Here is a 27,274-nt window from a genome sequence, read left to right as displayed (position 1 = left end):
CCAAGAAGATATAATGGAACAAAGATAATCTCTTCAATAAATGGTGTTGAGGAAACTGAATATCCATATGCAAAAGAACAAAATTGGATTATATACAAACACCAACTCAAAATAGGTTGAAGGCCTAAATATAAGGCCTGAAACCAAAACTCTTAAAACATAGAGGAAAAAAAAATTTTGATGTTGAGCTTGTCAATGATTTTTTTTTTTGTAGTGCTCAACATCACTAATTAGAGAAATTCGAACCAAAACAAAATGAGCTATTACTGCATGTCTGTTAGGATGGCTTCTGCATTTAAATTTTGAGTATTTCTTTGTATGCTTATTAGCATTGGGTTTTCCTCTTTTGTAAACTACTTAAATAATGCTCATTTTCTTCTTGGGTAACTGACTTTTTGTTAATTTCCAGAAATTTCTTGTTATTCTAGGCATTAATTTTTGATGCACAGCTGAACTGCTTTCCGCTTGTGTTCCCCACCCTGACTCTCCATAAGGGCACTTGCCCATGGGTTCTCCTCTCCCCCATTCTCTCCTTCTGGTCCCCACCTTCTTGGTTGAGGCTGGCACATCCCCTGTTCCCCTACTCCACAAACATATTTTATTATGTCTCCCTGTTGTAGAACCTGGGAGTAAAATTAATTTTCAATTTGAGATACTAGGAATATGTCACTCATGCTGCCCAACCTATTATCTTTCTTTATTATCTCCTTGAACAAATACAAACTCCCAATGTTCATATTATCAAATTAAAACTCTTTTTTTGATCTTTTGATTTCTGCTTCTTATCAAATTTCTACCTAAGGTATCTAAATGCCTCCTATGTAAAACCAGTATATGTGCCAGACCATTGCAGCAGTACATGATACATGACACTATGGAAGAAAAAGCTTTATTCTGTTACTCTCTTCAAGCCAGAGGAAACTAGTCCCAAAAGTACACAGAGAAATGTTATAACCTGACTGGCTTAAGCTTAGGCTTCTGAACCAGTGCTAGCAAGAAAGAGAAGATGACCATGATTGGCTTAAATTAGCAAACGGTGCAGCAACACAATAAAAGCAGGAGAGAAAACCACAGGATCCAACTACAATAATCTATATGAAATATGAAATTTCAGGTTTTTTCTGTTCTTACTTAGTGTTTTTATTGTTTATGATATCTAATTGTTTTAAATGCCTTTTTAAATTCAATGACACAATGATATTAAGTTTATACTTTATTTAGCGAATGTAATGAATTATAATGATAATTTTCCTTATCACAAACCATCCCTAAAATAAATCATACTTTGTCAAAATATATTAGTCTTTTGATGCACAGCTGAACTTTTGTTTGCTAATTATTTTAATTTACATTTGTATTCATAAATAAGGTCAGTCTATGATTTACATTGCTTTTGTTGTCGCTGCCACTGCCGCAGAACATTTTTAATCAGGTTTTACAATATTCAGTTGAGGTGTCAAGTGCTACTCATAATTTTTCTGACTTCCAGAATAATTTTAATAACATTAAGAATTAGCTTGGGGTTTCGTATGCATGTTGGGGGAGGACTGGGGATCACACCCAGGGGCCTCCCCTGCTAAGTGGTAGGAAAATGCTCTACCACTGGACTACACCTCTAACCCCCAGAATTAACTGGTCTTTAAAGGTTAGTTGTCATATAACTGAAAAAAACACCTGATCCCGGTGGCTTTTCCAATGGCCCTTAACCCACTTTTTATCTTTGTATCATAAATTTTTTAGACTTCATATTTTCTGAATGCTTCAATGCTCCATATACAGACCCTGAGCACTCTTCCAGGCAACCACATATACCACTGTGATAAGCTGGTCCCTGCCACAAGTTCCTCCTGACTATGATCTAGTGATATTCAAATCTGCCAATAAAATCCTCTCCTGCTTTCTGCTTGTGTTCCCCACCCTGACTCTTCATAAGGGCACTTGCCCCTGGGTTCTCCTCTCCCTCTTTCTCTCCTTCTGGTCCCCCACCTTCTTGGTTGAGGCTGGCACATCCTCTGTTTCCCCTACTCCACAAACACACATTTTACTATGTCTCCCTCTTGTAGAACCTGGGAGAAAAATTAATTTTCAATTTCATATGCCTCTCCAAGGGTAATTTCCAAGACTGTGTTGAAATAATTTCCCTAGAGGATTTATTCCTTATTTGAAGTACAACTTTCTTCTGCAGTAATTGCTCTGTTCACATATCCCACCACTGTGCTGTGCATTGGTCACTTATATTTTGTTTTGATTTTCAATTTTTTTCCATAATGAAACTTTGTGCTCTCCAATAATTTTGTCACCAACCTCACTGATCATTTTGTATGTTTTTCCTTTACTACTCTATCATATAGAGATTATCTATTTCATTAGACTATTCAGATAACTAGATTATGGATTGACTGATTATGTTACTGAAAAGCATATAACATTGATTTCCTCTCCCTATATTCTTTTATTTTATTTTATTATTATTTTCTAGTTCCTTAAGATATACACTAAATTTCTTGGTTTTTAAGTCTTTCTTCAATTAAAAAAATACCATTAAAATTATATACATTTTCCTTGAATTCAGATTTGGTTGTATTTCATAGGCTTGGGACTCATTATTTTCCTTATCATTTTTTATGCAATCTATAATGAGAGGCTTATTTATGGGTGCATTTCTTAATTTTCAAGGTTAAAATGTTTTCTTTGTTTATCTTATTGGATTATGACCAAACAAATGGCCTACAAAGCTTTGTACCTCAAAATTATTAAAATCTATTTAAGAAAGTGATTCACTCTGAGCAAAATAGAATGTCTGCTATGGCTTGAACATTGTCTGCACACCACCCCTGAGGAACTCATGCAGGTGTTTAATCCCCAAAGTCATATGTTAATGGTATTAAGAGAGTAGAAACTTAATCTCACTCTGGTGTTCAGAGGTTGGGGCTTTTGAATAATCATTAAGATCATTAGGGTAAACATCTATGATTGAGTCCTGGTGGCTTTATAAGAAGAGGCACAGAGTCCAAACTTTCTGTCTCTTGTATAGCATATATGCTGCCATGTGCCATCTGGGGGCTCTGTCAGCAAAAGGACTATCACTAGAACTGAGGTAATGCTAGAACCATGCCTTTAAGCCTCCAAAACTATGAGCTAAATAATCCTCTTTTTTTATAAAGCTATCCTGCCTCAGATATTTTGTTATAATGAAAAGCTAATAAATACAATACATGATGTAATGATAGAAGATGGCAGATGATAGAAGATAGAAAATGCTTACCTTGTACCGCTTCCTCTCCAAAGGAACTTCAAACACAGGGCCTTCTTGGGGTCTTGTGACTTACTGACAGACTTTCCAAAGAATGATAATGTAATGCCTGCTCTGACTTCTAAATTCTTTAGCCCTAGGTTCTCCATTATTGAATATAGAGTTTCTGAGAATTAAAATTGATTATATGTGCTTAATAGCAGATTAGATGCTATAAAAAGAAAGAACATCTTGGATGTTCTGTTCATGGTTTCTAACTTTGTTCACTGTGTGATCAACTTTATTTTCCAGATTGTATACTTTGTCTTCATTATCTTACATTCTTTCTTCCAAATGATCTAGTCTATTGCTTATGCTTTCTACTGAGTTTTTTATTTGATTTATTGTATCCTTCATTTCAAGGATTTCATAGGGCAGAGTGGTTGGGGGGGAAAGGGAGAGGGAATGATGGTGGAATGTGAAGATCATTATTATCCAAAGTACAGATATGAAGACATGAATTGGTGTGAATATACTATATATACAACCAGAGATATTAAAAATTGTGCTGTATATGTGTAATAAGAATTGTAATGCATTCTGCTGTCATATATAAATTCTTTTAAAAAAGGAAAGAACAGTGAACTTTAGGGCCTAAAAATAGATACTATCCAAAATGAAACACAGAGTAAAAGATATTTTTAAAATAACAAAATATTAGTATCCATAGGACAATATCAAGCAGCCTAACATTCATGTCATTAGAGTCCCAAAAGGGAGGGAAAAGGAAGAAAGGAACAGAGAAAGATTTAATGACAGAGTAGCCCCAAATATTCCAATCTTGGTGAAAATTATAAAACACCCAAACTCAAGAAGTTTGATGACCCATAACAAAAACATAGATCCCCTTATCAAGGGACATGATAATCCAGTTATTGAAAACAGGAATTGAAAAAGAGACTCTTAAAAGCATCCAGGGAGGAAAATAGGGATTCAACATGGGAAAACAAAGATGTCAGCACCTGCATTACAACAACAGTACAAGTGGTAGGAAAAAGAGACCCTAATGGCATGTAGATGTACAAAGAGCAGTAATGAGTGCTGGAAAGGCTAAATATGAAAGTAAATATGAAATTTATTTTCCTCATTTTTAAATGTTTTAAAAACTAATTTGTTAACTTTAGTATGAATAATAATTAAATGTTTAGGAGTGTGGTAATACATATGAAAGAGAACTATAATAAAATAAAAACAGAAATAATGTAAGGTTTTGTAACATTAAATAAGTGGCATAAACTTATTTAAAGGCAAAGTATATAAGTTAAAATGCATGCTATAAATTTTAGTAACCACCTTTAAAAATGAACAAAGAGGTACAGCTAATAATAGTGGAGATACTATATTATGTTTAGAAATAATGCAAAAAAATAGGTAAAGAGGAACTGGGGTTGTGGCTGAGAGGAAAAGTGCTCACTTAGCATGTGTGAGGCACTGGGTTTGATCCTCAGCACCATGTAAAAACTAAATAAAAGTATTGTGTCCACCTACAACTAAAGAACAAATGTTTTTTTAAAAAAAAATTAGATAAAGAAGATAAAGAAGGAAAAACAGAGGAGCAAACATCAAACAGTGTCAGAATCATAGACTTAACCCAACCATGTGGATAAACAGAATAAATATAGTTGGCTAAACACTCCATTAAAAGATTGTCAGGCATAATTTTTTTATTTGTTCTACTTAGTTATACAGGACAGTAGAAAGCACTTTGACACTTCATACATAAATGGAGTGTAACTTATTCTTCTGGTTGTACATGATATAGACTCACACTGGTTGTGTAGTCATATATGTACATATAGACACAGGTTAAAAATCATACAGTCATGAAAATACACCATTTTATCCTAATTATGAGAAAATTAGAGTGGCTACTTCAGCATCAGACAAATTATATTTTGGACATAAGATCTTATCAAAGGATAAAAAGGGTGCTTCATAAGGATAAAAGGGTTAATTTGCCTAGAAGACATAAAATCTTAAATGTCTCTGCACATAATTATAGAATTTCACAGTACATTGAAGCAAAATCAAATAACTGAAAGGAATAGACAAATCTATAATTATAGCTTAAAATCTCAATATTCCTTACTGTCTCATAATTTATAAAACAAGTAGACATAAAATCAGCAATGATACAGAAAAGATGAGCAAGACTGTCAATCAACTTGATTTAACTGACATAAAATACTACCCAACAAACTAAAAACAGGCACACAGAGAGTCACCAAGTGGCTCTATATAAGCCATAAAACAAATCTTAATAGGCTTTTAAAAACTGGAGCAATAAAAGTATGTTTCCTGACCATAACAAAATTATATCTAAAAATAATGACACATAAAACACCCAACAAACTAACAATAGAAGGGAATTTCCTCAACATGATGAAAAATATTTACAAAAAATCTGGAGCTAACATAATACTCAATGATGAAAAACTGAACATTTCCACCCTTCCTAAAGTTAAGACCAAGTCAAAAATTCCTACCTTGCTAATTCTAATTCAAATATTGTATGGGAAATTCTATCCAGAACTTTAAAAAATAGTTGTAGATGGACACAGTACATTTATTTATTTATTTATATGTGGTGCTAAGGATCAAACCCAATGCCTCACACATGCTAGGCAAGCACTTTACCACTGAGCCACAACTACAGTCCCCAGGCAGAACTTTTAACAAAAAGTAAATAAGTAAGATGTCCAAACTGGAAATTATCTCTATTCACAGATGTCATAATCTTATGCTATGGTGTGAATTTTTGTATCCTCCTAAAATATGCAGATTGGGACTGATCAAGCTGATGATATTAGGAAGTGGGGCTTTTGGAAAGTAGTTAAGTCTCCATGGTAGAGCTCTCAGGAACTGTATTAATGCTCTTACAATCAAGACCCCAGAGAGTTCTTTCATGTAAGGATATGGTGAGGATATGGTATCTATGAACTATGAAGCTGTCTCTCATCAGACACTAAATCTTCCAGTGCCTTCATCTCAAGACTTCTCAGCCTCTAGAATTATGAGAATTTCTGTTTCTTGTTCATAATCTACCTGGTTAATGTATTTTCTAAGATAATGCAGATAAACTAAGACAAAAAGAAAATCTTAAAGAATCTCCAAAAAAAAACACCTATTAGAATTAAGAAAGAAACTTATCAAACTAGCAGAACACAGAGTAACATACAAATAATCAATTGTTTTTCTATACAGTGAACAATAAGAAAAAGAAATGAGAACAATAATTCCATTTACAGTAGTATTAGAAGAATAGAATACATTGGAATAAGATTGACCAAAAAACTATAAAAGTTGTATACTAGAAACTATAAAACATTGCTGAAAGTAGTTAAGGATGATCTAAATATAAATGGAAAAGACATCCATGTCCCATATTCATGTATTGTAGAACTTAATATTTTGTTAAGATGGAAATACTCCTCAAAACAATCTATAGATTCAAGACAATCACTATTAAAAACCCAATAGCCTTTTTACAGAAATGAAAAAGTACATCCTAAAATTATATGGAATTTCCATTGATCCCCAAATAATCAAGATAATCTTGAAAAAATTATAATAAAATTGGATGACTCACCCTTCTGAATTTTAAAACTAACTACAAACCTACAGTAATCAAAACAGTATGATACTGGCATATGGATATACATATAGACTAATAGAATAGATATAAGAGTCCAGAAATAAAACCCACACACCAATGTTGAACTGATTGTTAACAGCAGTGCCAAGACCATGGGGAAAGAATAGTGCTTGAAGAAGAAAACATAAGGTAAATCTTGGCAATAGATTCTTAGCGATTACACTAAAAGCACATGCCACAAAACCAAAGGATAACGGAACTTCAACAAAATTAGAAGAACTTGCATATCCAAGAGCACTATCAAAAAAATGAAAAGACAGCCTACCAAATGGGAAGAAATGTTCACAAATCATGTAATTTCATAAGGGTCTACAATCCAGAATAAATAAAGATGCTCTCAGCTCAACAGCAAAAAAGACAATCCAATTTTAAAATGGGCAAAGAACTTGAGTTGATATTTTTCCAAAGAAGATACATAAATGGGCAACAAACATGAAAAGATGTTCAGCATCATTAGCCATTAGGGAAAAGCAAATCAAAATTATAATGAAATATCACTTCATATTCACTGGGATGGCTATCATAAAAAAAGAAAAAGAAAAAGGAAAGAAAAAGAAAGTAAATATGCAAGCATCTGAGGATACTGGAACCCCCACACATTTCTGGTAGAAATATTAAATTGTATAGCAATGTGGAAAACAGTTTGATTGTTCCTGGAAAAGTTAATAATAAAATTATCATAGACCCAGTAATTCTACTCCTAGGTATTTGCAGAGAATTAAAAACAGGTATTCCAACAAAATCTTGTAGACAAATGTTTATAGATGCATTATTCATAATAGCTCAAAGCTAGAAACAACCCAAATGTCCAATAAATGATGAATGGATATATCCATGCAATGGCATGTTATTCATTTATAAAATAAAGTATGATACATGATATAACATGGACAAACTTCAAAAAATATGCTAAGTGAAAGGATCCAGACATAAGAGGTCATATAATGTATAATTTCATTTTCATATGAAATATTCAGAATAGGCAAATCCATAAAGACAGAAAGACATTAGTGATTGCCAGAGGAAAGAATGTGGAGTGGTTTCTTGAAGGGTACAAGGTTTTCTTTTCAGGTGATGAAAATATTTTGGAACTAAATAGAGGTGATCATTATACCACATTCTGAATGTGCTAGATGCCAATATACATTTTACCTCCTAAAAGTGGTTAATTTTACACTTCATGAATTCTTCCTCAGTAATAAAACAAATTAATAGCACAAAGAAAACTGGAAAAAATCTCCAATTATTTGGGAATTAAAGCACCTTTGAGTCCAAGATAAACTCAATAGGGTAATTAGAAAATATTTTTAACAAAGTTATAATAAAAGAACAGCATATTAAAATTTATGATAACAGTGCTTAGAATGTTTATGAATCTCAATGCTTATCCTTAAAAAGAATAAAAATAGAAATCATTATAGAAGCTTTAATATTAAAAAGCTGGATAGAAATAAGGGGAACAATAAATAAGAGAAACATATTAAATCCAGAGTAGGAGTAATAAAGGAAATTACAAAGATAAGATTAGGACGTAACAAAATTTAAAAAGAGAAAATCAGTGAAACCATAAGTTTGCTCTTTGAAAAAAGTCAACAAATGCATAAACATCTAGCTATTCTAATCATGAAAAACTAAAAGGCACAAATTACCAATAATAAAATGAAAGAAGGGACATTATCACAAACAGATCCTACTAATGTTAAAGAACTAGTTTTTTATTATCATAAAAACTTCACAATAATAAATCTATTAACTGAAATGGACACATTTCTTGAAAGACACTGGCAGATTGTATTTTGCAAAACTGGTACAACAATACTTCTCATTTCACATGCTTTTTCATAATTTTCCTCTCCTGCTTTAAGACATGGAGTCTGTCACATACCCTTGAACCTCAGCAGGGTTTTGGAACTGCTTCTACTAATAGAAGACAACAGAAGTGGAGAAGTGACACTCTGCAACTTCAGGAGGTAGGTCATAAAAAGCAAGAGAAAGACCAAAAAAAAAAAAAATGCTAGCAACTGCAATACAACCTGAATGCAGGTGTGCCTAAAACACACACACACACACACACACACACACACACACACACACACACACATTTCATGGCTTACATACAGTTCTTGGAACATATTCTCAGAAACCACCTGCTTCATTTTCTGTCTTCAAACTGATTATATCCCAACATGACATGAGTTTAACTAATCCCAGCAGGGGAAATCATTATATTAAATTTCTCTTCCATTTAGTTAGACAACAATTCTGCAACACAAGGTCAGAGTCATTCTGCCTTCGTTATTCTCCTGTGTTTTAACAACTGACTTTGTGCCCAGATGGTCTGAGTCACGGCCTTCTTCAACATTCATGTGCTTTGCCATTTTTTCTGCCTCCTTCCTTAAGAGTTGAAGTCACCAGATAAGTGACAATTTCTTAAAGGCTAATTAAGAACCTTTCTGCATATGTCCTATTTAATTAGTTTCTGCCAACCTTGATTATACTCAAATTTTTATAATTATACTTAACTTATATTTATCCTGCTTATATGAACATCATGAAACAACAGAGGACAGCTATTGTTCTGAGCTTTTCCAGAGAATGACTATTATGTGGCAATAAAGGAATTATCAGAATAACATAAATGCTAACCCAGAGACTCTTTAATATGAATCTATTTCATACTAATGAACTCCCATAACTGCTGTTCATGTTTAAGGGCAAAAAGGTAATTTTTCTTTGGCATAACAAACCCTAGTGACTGCTTTGGAATTTCTTAACATAAAAATGATTGGTGGAGAGGAAAGCATCTCAAATTCTAATGCCTTTCAAATTCTAGAATGTAAGATTAATCTGTGGAGCTGGTTAAGAATTCAGATTCCCTGTTTCCACCTGCACATGTGCAACCCTTATCCTGAGCATTCCTTGTCCAATGATTTTCCCCCCCATATATAAAATAGGAATTGGGGAGGCTGAGGCAGGAGGATCACAAGTTCAAAGATAGCCTCAGCAACTTATGAAAGGCCTTAGTGAGACCCTATCTCAAAATAAAAAATAAAAAGTGTTGGAATGTGGCTCAGTGGTTAAGTGATGGTTGGTTCAATCCCTGGTACAAAAAAAAAATGGAATGGAGTATGGAGTCTGTGGGTCTGCATTAAAGGTACTTGAATATTTAAAATAAAATAATGAGTGCAAAAGTTTTAGCACAATACCAAATATACAATACCTACATGGTCTCAAGATTCTGATTCAGTGGATCTAGTGCCAGACCTAGAAATCTGTAACTAAAAGCAAGAATCCCTATCACCTGGTAATATTATTGCAAATGGTCTGGGAAAATTATCATACTTAGAGAAAATTTTCCCTTGTCTCTACTCAGTGATTCTCAGTTCTCCCTCTGCCTCAGAATTACCTGTGGAGCTTTTAAAACTGTGAATCCCTGGGCTTCACTCCCAGAAATTCTAACATTGTATGCCTGGCAAGGTACTGAAGTATGATGAATGTTTTAAAAACTCCACAAGTGACACTAGCCAATATTAGCCAGAATTGAGAATCATTACATCAAAGTCTCCAAATATTTTTGTCCATCTCCATGGTGGACAAAAATTCAGCACATCTGTAGTATATTATATTCATCAGCTTTCCATCACTATGACAAAGTATCTGAGGCAATTAACCTAAAAGAAAAAAGGTTTATTTTGGCTCACAGTTTTGAGGTTCCAGTCCAAAATCTAGTGGCTTCCTATCTTTGGGCCTCTCATGAAGGCAGAATATCATGGCAGGAGCACACGGTGGAACAAATCTCTCACTTCATGAGACAGGAAGCGAAGCAAAATGCTGAGAGGTCAGAGATCCACAATCTCCTTCAAGACACACCCTCAAAAATCTATGGACCTCCCACTAAATCCACCTCTTAAAGGTTCCAACATCTCTCAATAGCACCATCCTAGAGACAGGGTCTAAACAAATGGCTTTTGGGGGACATTCAGCATTCAAATTATAGCATATAGATATGGGTACATATATAAATACACACATTTATAAAGTAAGCAGCTTTATTACACTTTATAACACTACATGTTATATACTTAGAAAACATAAAAATGGGAGTTTTGAGACTAAGATAAAGCAAATAAAAATCGATTTAGATATTTTTTATATAATAATGGAACAAAATTATCTTTTGTCATTAGTTAATTTATTTTGTAGGTTGGGGGTAAAGCTCAGCAGTCGGGGTGCTTGTCTAGCCTGTGCAGGCCCTGGGTTTGATCTCTAGCATTACATGTACAGAAAAAGTAATAAGATTCCAGAAAATTAGTTCCTAAATGTTTGCTAGCCATGATTAGCAAATATTTTGGTCATATTATGCCAATAATCACATGCTTATGATACAATATATACTCTTTACATCTTGAAGAAGGCCCAAGGTACCATACGCACTCAATATTTAGCCATGTATCTGAAAACATACATCATCAATAGTAGTGGATATAAGTTCATATTTCAGAGCCCCCTTTTTATTCATTTATTTATTTTTGGTACCAGGGATTGAACTCAGCCACATCTCCAGCCCTATTTTGTATTTTTTAGAGACAAGGTCTTGTTGAGTTGCTTAGCGCCTCACTTTTGCTGAGGCGGGCTTTGAACTCAAGATCCTCCTGTGTCAGCCTCCCAAGCCTCTGGGATTACAGGCTTGTACCACCTTGCCCAGCTTTTCAGTGCCTTCTTGATAACCCTAATCTTTTTGGCTGACTGCTTATTAGATCAAATTAGATTGTCACTGTTTTTTCCTTACAATATGCTAGATGAAGAGCTTGTATTAGGAGCCAAAAAGTGCTGACTCTGACATTTTCTTCTTGTCTACTTGTGTTTATATTATTGGTTTTTTTTTTTTTTTTCTTTTTTTGGACAGGAGATTGAACCCAGGGGCACTTAACCACTGAGCCACATCTCTAGCCCTTTTTATTTTTTATTTTGAAACAAGGTCTTGCTAAGTTGCTAAGGGCCTTGCTAAGTTGCTGAGGCTGGCTTTGAACTTGTGATCCTACTGCCTCAGCCTCCCAAACTTGTGGTATTACAGGCATGTGCCACTGCACCCAGCTGTCATTGGTATCATTTCTAACCAGCAAGTGTTTTGCAGAAATTTTTTGAAGCCATTATGTTTTCTAAGGTATCTTATTAAGGTTCTTTTAAATATTCAAACTCTTGGACTATTTAGGCCACATTTGGCTTTATATTTGTTTAGATGCACATAGTCTAGGAATCGCAGCCTGCCAGAGGGCTGAGCTAGCTAGGCGTTCCTCTTATGTGGAAGTCTTTGAATAGTCCTTGCCACAGGCCAGGGTTGCCCTCTGACCTTCTTGTATCATATCTCAAGTTCAAGAATATGACAACCTCTTTACTGACTAGTTTCATAGTCCACCCTGGTAGCCAATGCCTCATTGCTATTATTTGAATGTGTACACCAAAAGTTCATGCATTTGAAAATTAACCCCCAGACTCATGTTAGTAAATTTGGAGGTGGAGCCTTTTGGAGGTAATTAGAATACTCATAAGGGTGGAGCCCTAGAGAGTATTTAGTAATTTTATAAGAAGAGGAAGAGAGACCCAAACTCATGTTTGCTCTGTCGCACCATATGACATTCTCTACCATATTATGATTCAGCAAGAAAACCCTCACCAGATGCCAAGTGGATGCTAGGGCTATGCTCTTAGTCTAACCAGTCTCCACAACCATGAGCAATAAACTTTTGTTCTTTATAAATCACCCAGTCTTCTATTCTGTTTTAACAACAGAAAATAGATTAAGAAACTCATGTGGCAACTCAGAGGCATAGCATACAGAATTCCCAGGAAGATGTGCTCCAAGAGTCACCACACTGAGCCAAAAGCTGAGAACTTACAGTTTTCACAGTTGAGTGGTAGTTTTTTTACTTAGTCATTTTCACCATAAGCAATGTTGCCTAGCAACCTGTTTGACACACTGCTTTTTCAGTACTCTAAGGAAAGAGCAGGAAAGATAACAAAAGGTCAAGTTCTTAGGCAGAAAGAGAAAATGTTTGCTAACTCTTTGCTCACACAAGTGTGGATATACAATGTTGTGGTGATTAGTTTAGTTAAAACCAGAAGATATAATCTTTAAATTCATTTAACTGAGTACACATTGCACACATCAAAATGCAGTTTGCTGAAAGTGAACAATCAAATCTCTCTGAGCACCCTCATCCTTTCCTCATGGTAAGCATTGGCATTACCACTATACAATGAAATGTTACTCTCACTTTGCTTTCTGATCCAGTTTCCTGGGGTGGGGGTTGGAGAAAGCCATGCTATCTTGTTTATCGTTCTTGGTCACTGCTCCCAATGCCTGGCCTTGTGTCCTGCACATGATAAGAACTCAGTATCTATAAAATAAATTAATTAACCTTCATTTTTAAATACATCTGAGTTTTCCAGTATAGTATGAAACAGACTGAGGAAACATGATATCTACATTTTTAAACTACATAAGAAATATATATATTTTATTTAACAACAAAGATGACACTATTAACAACATTACTATTAGCCAAAAATCATACACTAAACACTTGTTTTATCAGTCACTAGAAGCTGAAGAAGAAGACAGATAGGACTCTAGACTTAATAAAGATTGTACTCTAGCAAGAAAGACAGACCCTCAAGGGTTTGGAGTTCAAACATACTCCCCAAATCCAGGAACTAATATCAAGAATTCCCCTCTTCTCCCAAGTGAAGAGGAGGCAGAAAATGACACTGAACATTGATCTAAACCAATTTGTATGAATAATTATATGCATTAAATAAAATAATTTCAAATGGGCTAAATGAGAGGTTATAAAGGCCAGAACAAGGGCCCTACAGCCCAGTCTGGCAAACTGGGAAGTCTTTCCTGCAGAAAAACATTTAGACTGAGATCTGAGCAATAGGTTACCCAGGGAGCAGTCTGGAGGTCTTGATGAGAAGGAACAGTATGTTCAAGACCTTCAGGCAGGAGCCAAAGGAGGGAGACCTTAGAGGGCAGAGTCCGGTGGGGCTAGAGCAGATGTCTGAGATGAGCCTGGAGAAAGAAGCAGGAAACAGTTTCATAGAAAATTCTGAACTTTAGCCTGAGTTCAGTGGAAAGTCTCTGAGCAGTTTTAAGCAGGAAAATTATGTGCTCTCACTGCTATGCCGAAGCCCTCCCTGGCTCCAGTAACTACAATTACATCAGAATAAACCAGATAAGCCTCTCCTTCTCTTAATGATTTTTATTTCATTTTTATTTATATATTTTTCCACAGTTTGTGAACCATAAAATATCTCTGTCCTTGTAAATCACTCAGTGATTCACCCTGAATCTTATAAAACTTAGCTGGAGGTATTCAAATGCTCATGGTCTAGATTTTTCCCTGAGCCTAATAAAAAAAGTCATAATTCAAACTTTGATTGTTTTCCATGGCATCTACTGCCTTAAAATTTAATTTTACCCATTATGGTAGCAATTTATTAATCAAATATTAAAGGAGTTAATAATATTGCAGGAGTTATAAATATACTTCTACTTCAAAAGATATATAAAAAGTATCCAAGTATCTGGGAAGTAATATAAATGATTATTAGTCTTGAGATGACAAAATGTACTTATTAATATCAATACTTGAAATTATGATAACATTCCTGGTGCTGTAAGTCATCACCTCCTGCCAAAGTCTGAATGTTTGTTTCCCCCATAAAATTCACAAGGTGATATGTTGAAATGTTAATCCTCATGTAGTGGCATTAGAAGGTGGGGCCATTGGAAGGTGATTAGGGCATGAGGTCAGAGCCTTCATGAATGGGACTAGCACCCTTATAAGAGACCCCAGAGAGCACTCTTGGCCTTTCCTCCATGTAAGGACACAGCAAGAAGACACCATCTATGAATCAGAAAACAGGCACTCACCAGATACTGAACCTAGCACCCTGATCTTAAGGTTCCCAGCTTCTAGAACTGTGAGATAAATTTCTGCTGCTTATGAGTCACCCAATTTATGGCGTTTTGTTAAAGCAGCCAGACTGGACAAAGGAACCCACTCTTTTGATAATGTGTAATTTGATTAAAAATGGATAGTTGTAATGAATTAAATAAATTTTATTTCATAATAACATAATTCTTCCCAAAGAAGATATTTTATTTAATTAGGAAAATAATTGTTAAAATATTTTACTGAGCAAAAATAGAGGCCGTAAGTGTAAGACTTTCTGTGCAAGGAACATGATCATATACAATAAGTAGTTCTTCTTTTCCTATATCTGTCTTTCACTAAGACAGTGGTTTTGAATTCTATCTAGCCCCATTGACCCTTTCTTATGATTAGTATTGAATAATGTCCTTTAGACATCCAGAAATTAAATTATTGGATAATATTCCTATCCAAACTCATTTGAAACAATTCAGTAAAATTCCCTAAATGTGCTATAAATAGAGTTGCCAGATAAAATAGAGGGACACTACTTAGGACATATGTACACTAAAAATTATTCTTTGTTAATATGAAATTCAAATTTCAGTGGGATTCCCATATTATTTGCTAAACTTGGCAAGCTTTAATATAGAGGAGAAGCAAAAGGAAAGCTTTATATAATAGTAATAAGTGTTTGAATGTGTAACTGCTCAGCCATATGGTACATAATGAGACAGTTAGATGCTTGCACCCACCATGGAATCACGATTGCAGTTAATGTCAAGTGCACACTGATATCAGTAGCTGTTGGCCACTCAACATATCATAAATGGTATGGCCATTAGTAATGTGATTTTTTCTGAAATTATAGAATATTTTCAGACAAAACAAGCCTCCAACTTCTTTTAATTTGCATATCTGTTGCATTCCTAGAAAATTTGATATATATTACAACAATTCCAAACACATACAAAGTTTAAGTAAGTTCTAGACTCAGCTTATTACAAACAGGTTTCTTATTTACATAAATGCTTAGTATGAAATACAAGAGTGATAGAGAACTTGGCATATTCTTTGTTTTGGGACTTCATTATACATTAAAGGACATTAGGTTCTCTGACTCCAGCTTACTGACCAGTGGTATCCTGCTCTATGGTAAACAATAATAAAAAAACTTCCCCCCAATTTTCCCCAATGCATTATAATAGTCTCACTAAAACTACTAATTTAAACTGTACTTAAAGGGAGAATGAAGGGACATTTTTTTCTAGGACAGATAAGGAAAGAGTTTGCAGAACAAAGAGATGAATAACTAGAATTTGATCAACTTTCTTCTACTGAATGAAATCACTGGTCAACCTATACAATTTTGAGTGGGACATCCATTTATTTGTTTCTTAGAGCTTGGAGTAGGAAGGAGGAAATAGGCTCTGAGACTATATTCCCTCTAAGATGTATATTCCCTTCCTCTAGGCTCTATAATTCATGGCATGAAAATAAGGAGTGGTAAGTAGGCAAAATTCATGGGGATACTGCTTGTTAGTAACAATATTAGACACTGAATATTTCTGTCACTCACAAAATTTGTATATGGAACCCATAATCCTTAATATGACATAGAGCATTTGGAGGTGTAGAGCATTTGGGAGATAATTAGATTTAGATGTGGTCATAAGGATGCAGTCCCAATGATGGAATTAGTACCCTTATAAAAGGATGAATGGGCACTTCATATATACATACCAAGGAAAGGCCATGTGAGCACACAACAGAGAAAGCAACTGTCTACCACTGACTACTGAATAAACATGGTATAGTTTTTCTTGGAATGGCATAAAACTTTACTCTGGCCTGTTCCATCATAGGCACCCCTTTCAAAATGGCAGCTACATTCAAAAGAAGGCTTCTACTGGACCTCCCAGTAATACAATGCTCAGAGTTCTTGCACTTCTTCGAATATTTCTATAACTTTATGTAAGTCCTCTTCTAAACCCTATGAGGACCTTGGAAATATAGATTCTCTCACTATCCCCCTTCTACTCTACTCTACCCTGACTTTTTAGATACACTATAGCACAATCTCTTGAAGCTTAGGAAGTATGTGTAACTCCTTTGGCCCCCCCTCCACATCAAAAACTCTCCAGGCCCCAAATGGACACCAATTTCTAGGTTCAAACTTATCCCCAAATCTCAGAGGACTAATGTCAAATCCCCTTTTCTCTATAATGGGAAGGAGGCTAAATTGTGACAAGTGTCATACAATGGCCTAAGTCAATCCAGATCTTCTTGAAAGATATCCATAGTCCCCTGAAGTTAGAGGTAAATAAGGAGTACATATATCCTCCTCAATATTACTGCCATGTGGTATTCTACAATAAATTTGCAACCTGTACTAATGGGTATTACAGAAGGCAGGGAAACAATCTCACTGACCTAAGAACAGTCTCAGAAAGCTCTTCTATAAGCTTAAAAAAATTCTAGCTTTTTGTTCAAATGTGCTTGAAAGGTTCTCTTGAAATAGATGCAACAATATTCAGTTAGCTTTCTGGTCAGAGTCAGGAAACACAACGTTCCATATGAAAATTAGAGACAAACTCTAAATTTCTTTGAAATCTTAAACTTGGGGGGCTTTTCCAAATAGCATACGCTTTTGAGTTCCCTGTGTACTTCTACACTGTTCTTATAAGAATGGAAATGCCCATATAACATTTCTGACCTATCTACATATCTTGAGCTCTACTAATTTCACTAATGAAAAACTTATAATATTCATGGTGCTAATTAACAAAGATAACTGATGTCAATGTTGCCTTAGGAGATTGAGCTTCTGATTATCCATTCAAACATTAACTACTTTGGTAGTGTGCATCCCCAATTAGGGTACTTCAAATATTAACTAATCACTCATAAATTTAGTGTATTAAAGTAACATGCATATATCACACTCTCTGTTATGAAGTATATTAAAGGAATTTTTAGGTAGAGTAATCAGGCAGCCTGGTTAGTGCCAGTCAGCCTTTCATTACTATAACCAACATTATGCTGAAATAATCAAATTATTAGCAGGCTTATTTTGGCTCATAGTTTTGGAAATTTCAGTCAATGGTTAGTTGGCCTTGTTGCTTTGAGGCTTTGGGGAGGCAGCACATCACCGCAAGAAATGTGTGGTGGAACAAATTGCTCACCTCATGGTCAGAGAGCACAAAAAAAGGAGAAAGAAGGGGGACTGAATTCCCAATATCCCTTCAAGGTCATGCTCCAGTGACCAGAAGACCTCCTACTGGCCTCTCCTCTTGAAGTTTCCACCACCTCCCAATAGCACCATGTTGAGGAACAAGTCTTTAAAATGGGCCTTTGGAGAACATTCCAGGCCCAAACAGTATCAACCTGGGAAAGTCCTGTACTCGGACAAGACGTACAAAGATAATTGTAAATAGTGTCCCCTTTCACCCTCACGGTGTCCCAGTTTTGGCAAAAACCGTAATCGCCATATAAAATAAGGGCCTATCTAGGTTCACAGTGTATAAACCATTACATAGAAAACACAATGCCAGCCTCCCCACCTGGAGGTTATCCTCAACCTATTAAGGGACTCTGTAGTAGACCTGTCCCTTGATTTAGAAAGGAAAGATAAACTCTCCCTAAGAAGAAAGGAAAAGTAGTCTTTTTGAACTCCCTAAAAGGACATGTCCTCTTCCTCCCCCCATCCTTTTCTTTCATGGGGTTGGGAGATGGGGACAGAGCAGAGAGGGCAGCACTGCTGGTCCTATGCTCTGACCAGCATTCATCAAGGCCAGCAGACAGGGGACTATTCTGAACTGCAGGCAGCCTAAGCATCCCAGTCTTCAACCAACAGTCCTACAACTCCTGCCCATTCTCTAAATTCCAAGTTTTATTATTCTTCCATTCTTTTCAAGAATGCTAGGAAATAAAACTTAGATACAGAAGCATTCTGAGAAAATCATAACCCAACTTGACTTAGAAAGACCCATAGCCTCCAAAATTCACATGGATATCCCAACTTGATTGGATTGCATTTTTGTAACATAGATCCCTTTCATGTAACAGGGTTCACTTTGTGCTCTGAATATAAATCTTGCTGATATACCACCAGTGGCTTACTTCAAAACTGAGATTTTTTTCCCCCTTCTTCTTCTACATTTTCCCAATCATGGGGGAAGCCAATTAACAGTCATCCTGTCTAGAACCAAGTTATCTGCCATCCCACTCACTCTACATAATAGCAAAGACATTAGTAAAGCATATATGCATTTCCCAGATGAATAGCATGGGCACAAAGAAGTTATGTTGGCCTGGGAACTAGAACAACAGCTCTTTCAAGGACATAAGTTAAACATTAATTAGATCTACTGATAATGATACTTGGAAAACTATCCCCCTTTTTAAAGCCCTCTGGTGGTTAGAATGACAGCCTCTGAGACTTGAGTTTGTTGCCTCTCTCCTTTGTTAGCAAAGCAGTAAAACTTATTTTCTTTTTCTCAAAACCTTGCCTTCATAATTGAGTCAGTAGTGTGGACAAGGATCAAGTTTCCAGTATCACGTGTACTTCATTCCCAGGTTTGTGGTGCCTGCCCTAGAAAAGTGACACTCTGAGGGAATGGAGACTATCTCTCTTGAAAACACTGTTCTGAAAGTAGATTTGAATCCACTCCTGGTCTTGCCATTGTGACTGAGTACTCAGCTCACTCACTTTAGGCAGGAGATGTCCTGACCTGTGGCAAAAACGCAGGCTATGTTGCCTACCCTCTGCACAGCTTACCTGTGGTGAGTGGCAGCAGTGTGGGAGACAGAATCACATAGGCAGATGGTGTTTGGGTTTTGATCTCACATGCAATGGTAACCGGGGCTTCACAATTGGGTCATAACAGCCCAACAAGTTTTCTTACACAGCCTCCATTACTGTAGCTACTCATCTTTAGCTCCAGTCTTCAAACATGCTATTGTGGTTTGGTGTTTTTTGTTTGTTTTTCACCATTTCAGACCTAGAGTTTTACCCTGAGAACTCAGTTCCCTTAGAGTTGTCCCTGATTTTGGAATGTCTGATTAATCTTTATAGTAACAGAAAGAACTGTATAGATCATATGTTCAACTCCTTCATTTGAGAACCATCATAACATAAAAAGTATCAGGATCTAACAAAGACCTGTGTTCAAATCCCTGTTCATCACTGGTTAAGCCTGTGATAGTAGACAAGGCACTCAACCTGAGTTGCTGCCCTAAACAATGAACAATACTTACCATACAAAGTTATGTGAAGAGTAGTTTTAAAGAAAGTAAAGCATATAAGCATTTCCCAGATGAATAGCATGGGCACAAAGAAGTTATGTTAGTTATTCAAAGTAATACACTATTCAGGGGGAAATACCCAGGTCTCCCATAACTCGATTAATGATAACTGATATTAATTAATTGCAGGCAGTGAATCAGGCATAGTGCTAAGCCTTCAGTATACTCATTTAACCTTGCTTTTTCTTAATATGGTTTACTAATAAACTCATTTTCTGATGAAAAAAAAACTCATCTTAAAATGGTTAATACAATTATCAGTGCCACATGTGTAGCGAGTGGCAAAGACACATTCAAATGCAAGTTTTCCTAACTAGAGCAGCTGAGCTCTTATAGCTGAGTCAATAGATCTCAAATTTTTGTACCAAAAGATCAAATTAAAAATACCAATTCACATATCATTTTTAGTCTCTCTAACTTTAAAAATGATATGTGAATTGGTTGGCTTTGTTTGATACACTTGAAACACCTAGCAGAGTGCCTGGAACAAAGTAGCCTGTTTTTACTTCTTTCTTCCTAATATGTCTTACCCGGTGAATTATTGTGCAGCATGTGGGATAGGGGTAACTCCCCTTTAATATTCCATGTTGTCTTTTTTTAAAATTTTTTATTAGTTGCTCAAAACATTACAGTGATCTTGACATATCATACATTTGATTCAAATGGGGTACGTAATCTTAATCTTATTTTTCCACGTGTACAGATTGCAGGATCACATTGGTTATACAGCCACATTTATACATAGGGCCATACTAGTGTCTATTGTATTGTGCTGCCCTTTTATCCCCCCTCCCCTCCCCTCCCCTCTTTCTACCCAATCTACTGTGACACGTTTCTCTCTCTCTCTTTTTTCTTCCCCCTCACACCATCTTATATGTAATTTTGAATAACAATGAGGGTCTCCACCATCTTCCATGCAATTCCCCTTCTCTCTCCCATTCCCATGCACCTCTGGTCCCTATTTAATGGTAATCTTCTTCTCATGCTCTTCCTCCTTGCTCTGTTTTGAGTCACCCCCCTTATATCAAAGAAGACATTCTGTATTTGTTTTTTAGGTATTAGCTAGCTTCACTTAGCATAAATCTGCTCTAAGACTATCCATTTCCCTGCAAATGGTGTGATTTTGTTGTTTTTTAGTGCTGAGTAATATTCCATTGTGTATAAATGCCACATTTTTTTATCCATTCATCTATTGAAGGGCATCTGGGTTGGTTCCATAGTCTAGCTATTATGAATTGTGCTGCTATGAACATTGATGTAGCTGTGTCCCTGTTGTATGCTCTTTTTAGGTCTTTTGGATATAGTCCGAAAAGGGGAATAGCTGGGTCAAATGGTGGTTCCATTCCCAGATTTCCAAGGAATCTCCATACTGCTTTCCAAATTGGCCACACCAATTTGCAGTCCCACCAACAATGTACAAGTGTATCCTTTTCCTCACATCCTCGCCAACACTTGTTAATGTCTGACTTCCTAATGGCTGCCAATCTTACTGGAGTGAGATGGTATCTTAGGGTGGTTTTGATTTGCATTTCTCTGACTGCTAGAGATGGTGAGCATTTTTTTGTGTATTTGTTGATTGATTGTATGTCCTCCTCTGAGGAGTGTCTGTTCAGATCCTTGGCCAATTCCATGTTGTCTTTAAATATGTGTTTGATAATATATTTCATAATCATATATCACCTGTAAAATAAAAACTTGATTCACAGTAAGGAGTGTGAGGAAACTAATAAATTTCTTTCCAGGTATAGTATTAGTAAACAACCCAACAAGAAGACCTCCTTTCTGAAACAGGATTTAATTAGCTGAGGGAGGTCACCTTGAAGTGCTTCCTTTCTACCTCAGGATAATAGTACATCTGTATCTTAAACATGGAAGGACTGCCAGTGTGTACTCAAGTTGGTGTCACTGTTTTCTTCTGATAGAGTATCAACCAGATGCATGTGTCCCCAAAATAATGGAATAAGTTACTTGCAGAGTAAAAGTCCTTCTTGATACTGTTCTCTAAACTGACACCTATTGAAGTCCATATTTCTCCTATGTAAGTCAATCATCTGTCCCTAAAAAAGCATTCAACCTCCTGAGATGTTCAAGGGGTTGCGTCTCTAAGGCACCTGGCTGAAAGTCAGAAACACTCAGCTGCAGAATGCCTGTGAACTCTCCAGGCTCTTTGATGAGATGAAGTTTTTTATATCAGCAGTTGACTCAAGAAGGAAAGAAAACGTGACCATAGAAGAACTTGACATGTTTATGAGTGTTCTACCCCTTTGAAAGGCACCAAGCACCAGTTTTTTTTTTTAAGCACCAGGTTTTAAGTGGGAATTTATTCAAACCTTCCAATATCACAGTACAAGGCTAGCAAAATCCCCTATGTGTACAACACCTATGAACATAGGTTTGAAAGTTCTAAATAATTTTTCTCCATTTAGAATAATGTTGGCTATAGTTTTAATGTATACAGCTTTTATAATGTTGAGGTATGTTCCTAATATCCCTAGATTTTCTAGTGTTTTGAACATGAATGGATGATGACTTTTGTCAAATTCTTCTCTATTGAGAAGATCATGTGATTCTTGTCTTTAAGTCTATTGATGTGGTGAATTACATTTATGGATTTCTGCATGTTGAACCAACCTTGCATCCCTGAAATGAACTACACTTGATCATGGTGAACTATCTTTTTAGTATGTTTTTGTCTGTGATTTTCTAGTATTATATTAAGAATTTTTGCATCTATGTTCATCAGCAAAATTGGTCTGAAGTTTTCTTTCCTTTTGCTTTGTCTGGTTTGGGTATCTGGGTGATACTAGTTCTTAGAATGAGTTTGGAAGAGTTCCCACCTTTTCTATTCCATGAAATAGTTTGGGAGGGATTGATGTTAGTTCTGTTTTGAAGGTCTGGGAGAACTCAGCTGAGAATCCATCTAGCCCTGGGCTTTCTTTGTTTGTAGGATATTTCATTGCTTGAAACTGATCTGTTTAAAAAAGCTATGTCCTTGAGCTGGAGGTATAGCTCAGTGATAGAGCACTTGCCTAGTACACATGAGGCACTGGGTTCAATCCTCAGTACCACATAAAAATAAATAAATAAAATGAAGGTATCATGTCCATCTACTATATATATATTTTAAATCTATGTCCTCCTGATTCAATTCAGTTAGGTCATATGTGTCTAGATATACGTCCATATCTTCAAGATTTTCTATTTTATTAGAGTACATATTTTCAAAATAATTTCTGATTATCATCTGTATTTTAATAATGTCCTTGGTGATATTTCCTTTTCATGACAGATTTTAGTTATTTCAGTTTTTTCCTTTTTCTTGTGGTTAGGTTGGCTAAGGGCTTATCAAATTTTTTTCCCCAAAGAACCAAATTTTTGTTTCTTTGATTTTTTAATTGTATTTTGCTTATTTCACTTATTTGACTTTAACTCTGATTTTAATTATTTCCTGTCTTCTACTACTTTTGGTGTGGATTTATTCTTCTTTTTCTAGGGTTTTAAGACTTCATGTTATTTGGTGACTTTCTATTACTTTAATGAATGTGCTCAATGCAACGAACTTTCTTCCTCTTAGAACTGCCATCATACTTTCCCAGAGAATTTGATATGTTGTGTCACTATTCTCATTTACCTCTAAGCATTTTTTTTTTTGTATTTCAACCCTGATTTCTTCTGCTGTCCACTGGTCATTTAACAGCATATTTTTTAGTCTCCAGGTGTCAGAGTAGCTTCTATTTTTTATTTTATCATTGATTTCTAATTTCATTCCATTATCTAATGAAATGCAATGTATTATCACTATTTTTTGTATTTGCTAACAGTTGCTTTGTGGCCTAAAATGTGGTCTATCTTAGAAAATGATCTATGTGCTACTGAAAAGAAAGTGTATTCTGCTGTTGATGGATGAAATATTCTATATAAGACTGTTAAGTCTTAATAATTAACTGTATTTTTTAGTTCTATATCTTGTTTATTTAGTTTTTGTTTTGAAGATCAATTGAGTGGTGAAAGAAACGTGTTAAAGTCACCTAGTAATAGGGTGTTATGGTCTATTTGATCAATGAAATTGAAAGGTTTTGTTTGATGTATGTAGATGCTCTATTGTAAGGAACATAAATATTTCTGATCATTATTTCTTGTTGCTGTATAATTACCTTAAACATTATGAAATGACTAACTTTGACTAACTTTGGTTTGAAGTCCACTTTATCTGATATGAGGATAGAAACCCCTGCTTGTTTATGAGATCCATATGAATGATATGTTTTTTTCCCATGCTCTTACCTTCAGTCTGTGGGTGTCTTTGCCTATGAGGTTGGTCTCTTGGAGACAGCATATTATTGGGTCTTGTTTTTTAATACAGTCTGCCAGTCTGTCTTTTGATTGATGAGTTTAGGCCATTCACATTCAGTGTTATTGTGGAGATATGGATTTTTATTCCCTGTTATTTTGATTTACTTCTTTTTTAAACTTCAATTAGTTTCCCCTTTGATTGACTATTCTAGTGTATTCCTCCATTTGCTTGTTTTCAATTTTATTTTTCATACCTTTTTTATGACATTTTTTGGAGTGTGTTTTGTAGTGCAGGCTTCTTGATTGTGAATTTTCTAAACTTTTTTTGTCATGAAAGGTTTTTATTTCATCATAAGTTCTGAAGTTTAATTTTGCATGATATAGTATTCTTGGTTGGAATCCATTTTCTTTCAGAGCTTGTTATATATTATTCCGAGTGTCTGGGTAGAGAAATCAGCTGAGATCTGTATTATTTTCCCTCTAAATATGAATTGTCATTTTTCTCTGTCAGATTTTAAAATTCTATACTTATTCTGTATGTTAGGCATTTTCATAATAATGTGTCTTGGTGTGGGTCTGTTGTAATTTTGTATACTTGGGGTCCTGTAAGCTTCCTGTATTTGATTTTCCACTTCATTTTTAAGGCTTGGAATATTTTCTAATACTCTTTCATTGAGGAGATTGTGCATTCCTTTGTTTTCTGAGCCTTTTTCTATGCCCATGAATCTTAAGTTTATTCTTTTCATGTCATCCCACATTTCTTGGAATTTCTGTTCATGGTCTCTTAAGATCTCTTTTTCATGGTCAACTTTATTTTTAAAATTATATATTTTTTCCTTATTGCCTGAAACTCTGTCTTCCAAGTGGCCTAGTCTGTTCATGATGTTTCCATTGAAAGTTTAATTTGGTTTATTGATTCCTTCATTTGAAGATTCCTTCAGTTGATTGGTTGTATTTTTTTGGTAGAATTGTTATATCTTTATTGAAGTGATCTTTCACTCCTGTATTTTCTCTCTGATTTCACTCATTACATAATCTTTTACCTCAGAGATCAGTTTAACTATGAAATTTCTAAACTCTTTCTCTGACATTTCTTCCACCATGGTATCAATGGCTTCTCTTATTGAAGTATTTTTGTTTGTCAGAGTGGTTTATTCCCTTGGTTTTTCATGTTGTTTGTGTGTCTACCAATATAACAATATGAATCTGAAGCAGTAGAGTTTCTAACCTATGGACTTATAGTTTTCCTGAGGGTTTCCAGTACCTCACCATTTAGGTGGAGAAAAGTAACAACAACCAATGCAAACAATATACAACATTAAACCAAATATTTCCTGCTGTGACATATGCAGTGTTAATTGTCACAATAAACAAAAATTATGTAATCAGTTATTGTCCTCAATAAAAACAGTAAGTTTGCCAAAGGGTTTACAATTTCAAATGGTGTACAGGGAGAAGATATGTAGGATGAGATGATATGTAGGATGAGATGATTATGAAGGAGAAGGAGAGAAATTGAAAAAAAATTAAAGAGTGAAAGAGAGAACAATTGAGTTTGGCTGTTAGCAGAAGAAAAGAGAGAAAGAGAATCAAGGGAAACTGATAAGTGAGAGAAAAAATATATATAAAATAACTTTTTTAAAAAAAGAATACAAAACAAAACCAAAACATACAAATCAAACATTTTAGTACACAAAAGTCTGAGCCATGAAAAATAACTACCTTCGAAAAATGCTAAAAATGATTTTTTTAAAAAGATACAGATATGTATAAGTGTCCATGATCCATTTATCTCACAATGAAAGAGAGAAAAGAAAGAAAAGTTCTTGATGAAAAGTTAAGGAATTATTTCCATTGAATTTCAAAACATTCTCAGCTTCCCTTCTTAGCAGTGTCAGGTGGGATGAGCCAGAGTGTGATGTCTGTTCCACACTAGGGTGGGGTTGCTGGAGTATTTTTTGAGAGCAGTTCCCATAGGTGGAGCTTCTGGAGGCAGGGTTTAGGACTAGGCAGGCTTTATTTAAGTTCTTCGTTGAATGGTGATGAGTCTGAAGATATTTAAGTACCCCTTCAGGACTCAGCTGTTGCCTGTCCACACCAGAAGACTGCAACCCAGGAATCTCCCCTGGGTCCACTTATGTGGTAGAGGAGCCAATTCTTTGTCTCCTCTATCACCCACAGACCCATGTTTCCTGGTCTCTTGGGTTCAGTCTCCAAACTCAGTTACTCCTGCTCCCACCCTTTCAGATTCCCAGCCAGGAAGGTCCCTCCCAGCCAGTCCTGCAAGATGCAAGACTGAAGATGGATGGGGGAACCAGATGGGTTTTCACAACCTGTATTCTCCTGTGTAAACCTCTTACCATGCCTCATTTTCTCCTTGTCACTTAGGGATGCTCTACATCATGAGGTGTGTGTTTGTCAGGTGTATACTTGGGGGCAAGCTTGAATTTGCCAGGAATCAACTCCCCCAGCTGACAACCCCCATGGCATGGCTGCAAAATGGCTCCTTCCTCTGTCCTCCATGGGTAGCTGGGAGAAATGTGGCTTCTTTCCCACACGAATAGTGTGCAGCACACCTTTCAGGTTAATCCAGCAGAGTCTTTCATCTCTGATCTCGCTGTACCCAGACATGACACAGGCCTCCTAAAACTTTGGGTTCTTTTAATTCCCTTATCCATCCACTTTGCTCACAGGGAAGGGGGTACACCACTCCAGCTGGTGCTGGTGACAGCAGCAATAGCAGTAGCTGTGGCACAGGAGATTTCTTCCTTATTTTGTTATATACGATCT

Source organism: Spermophilus citellus (assembly GCF_964194105.1).
Source record: "Spermophilus citellus genome assembly, chromosome: 11".
In the NCBI taxonomy this organism is placed as follows: domain Eukaryota; kingdom Metazoa; phylum Chordata; class Mammalia; order Rodentia; family Sciuridae; genus Spermophilus; species Spermophilus citellus.
This window is presented reverse-complemented; position numbering follows the sequence as displayed.